We start from the raw sequence: 4,041 nt of genomic DNA on the forward strand, positions 1-4,041 counted from the left end.
GCTGGCACTCCGGCCCCACTCAGGCTGGGTGAGGTTAATGTGAGTAGTTGGTAAGGTATACGGCCAACGCATGGAGGGTAACACCCCCGTCTTTAATGGCCAATCTTCGGTAGTGTTCGGGTGTTATAGGAGGGAATGTCCTTCTCAGGGAAGAAATTTCCTTTTTCGATAATGTAGATATATTTTTTTAACTTGCCAAATTAGCCAAAGTTTTCGTACAAAAGAAAAGTACACACCAAATTAGTTCAACTTTGGTCTAATTAATAGACGACCGTACTAATTGGGCAAACTTTTACTAAGAAGTCAATAATAGTATACATTTTAGCAAACGTTTTGCCTTATTAGTAGATATTGTTTCCATTGCCTATTTAGGCATGTATTTGTACAAAAAGAGAAAGTACACACCTAATGCGTACTACAAATTGTAAAAGAGACGAGACTAGCAGAAAATAGGCTAAAGAACTATAAATTAGGTAAGAACTATGTGCTTTAGTAAGGTTCTTTACTAATAGGTAAATATTAAATAATTAGTAAAGTTATGTCTTAAAATAGTAAAGAATAAGCCTAAAAGGACAAGTCATTGTTTAATTTCAAATGAACTTGCTCCATTTAACAAGCACTTTACTAATTGGGTATGCTTTTTGTTCTTTTTATACTACAAACTTACAAATTGGTAAAATTATGGTATTTTTTTTCCCCATGTGACCCTCCTAGGTAGATGCTCACAGCTCACTGTTTCTAGTTTCATTAATATTAATAGTTTAGAGCTCTTCAAGATCGGTTGTTAATTTTTCGACTGCGGGACTACGACGGTTTTCGGGGGGGAAATATTGCTTCCCAATATTCGGTACCTAAAATTTAATTCAAAAAGTTCAAACACTTTAATTAAAGTAATAAAATTAATTAATCATTGGACTGCTTTCCCCCCCGAATTCGCGTCATTAGTTCTGCAGTCCATTGAGTTTTTACTTGGACTTTAAATTAAATTTAAAAACACTTAATAAATTATTTTTGTGTGAACAATCCTGAATAATCATCCTTCATTTCGTTTGGGGAAATTCTGAAATTCTGAAAATACCCTCTGGCAACCCGGAATCAGTTCAGTTGCAACCTTTGTACCTACGCCTACCTACTTACAAAAAACCCGTGATGAACAAGTTTGCATAAAAAGACACAACATTTTTGTTTTAATTTTAATTTCAATTAAGACAGTAATGAGAGACCTTCGGTCATAAAGTTATTTCGTTGTGTGAGTTCAGTTGCAACCTAACTACCTACTTACTAAAAAGCAGTGATTTTTTTGCTTTTTAATAATTTTCAAGTTTTTTGCTATAATGTTAATTTCTAATAGACAGTAATGAAAGACCTTTTATCATAGTTTCGTTATTTTTCGGTGTGTAGACAGTGTGAATCCGATTTTACTTTTTAATACCTTCGTAAATAAAAATTAAAAACCAGTGAGTTGTAAAACTAACCTAGGTATAGGTAGTTTAGTAAAGTGAACCGCAGAGCTAGGTACCTACCTACCTATAGTGTGATTAGGTGTCTACCGGAGAATGTACCGGAGAGGTTTTCCATTGCTAACCTCTGTACAATATGGACCATCCATCATTTGGGTCGGTATTTTGGGGGCTTGACGGAGAACCTGAAGAGAGGCAGAGTGAAATCAGGAGACTGTTGGGCCTCTGGGATCTGTCTCATTTGGCAGGCACATTTGAGGGTAAGTCAAATTTGTGATTTTTACTTTCTTTCTTCAACATATTTAACCCTATACACTTCATAATGGGTCATCAGTGACCCAAACCGAATTGGTTTAATTTACATATTTACCTACCCTTTACTGCATGATGGGTCACCTGCCTGTACTGTGGTTTGACCTATTGAAAATAAAAGAATCTACGCCACTGGGAGTCTAACATAATATTTATATTTTTTGGTGAAAAAAAAAAAAAAAAATAAAATACAATAAAAAAAAAATCAGGCAGTGAGGTTAATAAATATGTTTTCAATGGTTGAGGACTTTAAAAGTCGCTGGTTCATCTAAAAAAAAGAAGATACCTACATGGAAAAAACTCATGTTAATCATGTACCTAGTAGTAGATATGATAGTTCAAGTAAGGAAAGTAAATCAAATCATGGTATTGTTTACCTTTCCCTTACTCTGCGTCAATATAAGATTTTCTTTTATAACCTCCAGACAATACTTGATATAGATTCAAAACTTATGATTATGTATATTATGCCTCACAAAATTACAGCCACCAACCACAATTCTTGATAATATCCTTCATATACTTCCTGTAATCAGGAGCCTGGAAGTCAAATGGACAGTCAAAGCATCAAAAATGATCATACTGTTTGATAATCTTGATAGTAACGATAGTAAGCTTACTGCGGAGTTGAAGGACCCATTAATCTCCATTCGACAACAAGCTATGATTTTTTTATATAGAAAATTAGTTCGTCTAGTTGAAAGGTCCTACTCCCGAACTACTCAATGAAGTCAGGGAGCAATGCGTGCGTCCCACTGTACATCAAATTCGCCTTACTGTTCCGGAACGCTTGCGCGTTATCAGTAAATCTTGATGGCTAGTCGTGTTATCAGTCATTGGTCACGCTACAATTTGCGCAGTAAATCTTACTAGCGCCTGACTGATAAAGGTATGGCGCCTATCGCTCGTGACACGGAAATAGACCAGATATTCTGATTCCGGTTTCTAATATCTATATTAATTCCACTATAACGAGGTACCTCGATACAAATGACGATTATACTTGAAAATATCACCAGATCCGGACACCGTTCTTGCTTTTTCTCGTCGTACAGAACAGTATCGACATATTTTCGTCAGCCTCTCAATCAAGCCCTAATGGTGATGTTTGGGGCTGACATTGATAGGTTTTCGCTACAATCTACGGGATACTCACACTCAAGCTTGCTATTATCTGTAGCAAGTTATATATTTCGTAATTGATCTACAAAACAAATGCATGTAATTTACATAAAAAACTTAACTACTAGGGAACAAATATAAAATATTCGCGGTGTGCCATGTCTAAAACTTGCTCAGTTTAAATGGACGAGCAACATTTACACGGAACGTGATGTCATGGATGCAGTTATTCAAACCATATGCGATTATGGATTGTAAACGCGACAGTTTCTAGATCTTCGAATACAGTTCGCCTAACAAACACACTAGCAAGACATTGAATGACAAGCAATCTGCACATTGACTACACTTAGACAGATCATTATACAATATAACCGATTTGCTTTACAAAACTTGCCCCAAACAATACGCAATCGACTCGACCTCAGACTTGTAAGCAAACGCACAAATGTCTGCACACACCGATGACCGCTAGACCACAGTCTGTGAACCATCGTATACGAATCCAATAAAACGACGTTATATAGATAGGAGTACCCTCTAAGGCAGAAACATACTACCCTCACGTCACGTGAGGCCAGTGTCGCATCGTGTCTCCGAACAATACCTATAAGTCACCATTGCCCTGGGCTGAGCTTGTTTCAGCGCCTAAAAATATTACTAATCAACTATAATCAGAGCAAATATACATTCATCTTCTCTATGTAATTTTTTCTGGTCATAACCGTCCGTCACTCTATGAGATCATTCACTTTAGCTGGCTAGAGAGCGAGTGAGAAACTAATACAACTAAAACAGTATGAATAATGAAGGTCAAACCATTTCCTCATACTCCCTACGAGGATACATAATACATACAATTTTAGAAATTATCACTGAACACAAATATAACCATCTAGTAAAGCGTACACCTGTTTTTCTCAGATCACATACTCTACATTTGAAAATCTATATGATAACGAAAGTGTTTTCTGTGTCTAAGTTTTGCCTTCAATGACGGGTTGAACTATAATTTATTTAATTTGTTTTTATCACTTCCATATTTAGCCATCAAATTCTGTTATTCCTAGAGATAGGGTTTATTCTACCTGATTATATCTCTCACCAGTTGTGATATTTGTCGAGCGGTTGTGTTCTTTGCGAACAA

This window comes from Diaphorina citri, unplaced genomic scaffold, assembly GCF_000475195.1.
Source record: "Diaphorina citri unplaced genomic scaffold, Diaci psyllid genome assembly version 1.1 scaffold2605, whole genome shotgun sequence".
NCBI lineage: Eukaryota > Metazoa > Arthropoda > Insecta > Hemiptera > Psyllidae > Diaphorina > Diaphorina citri.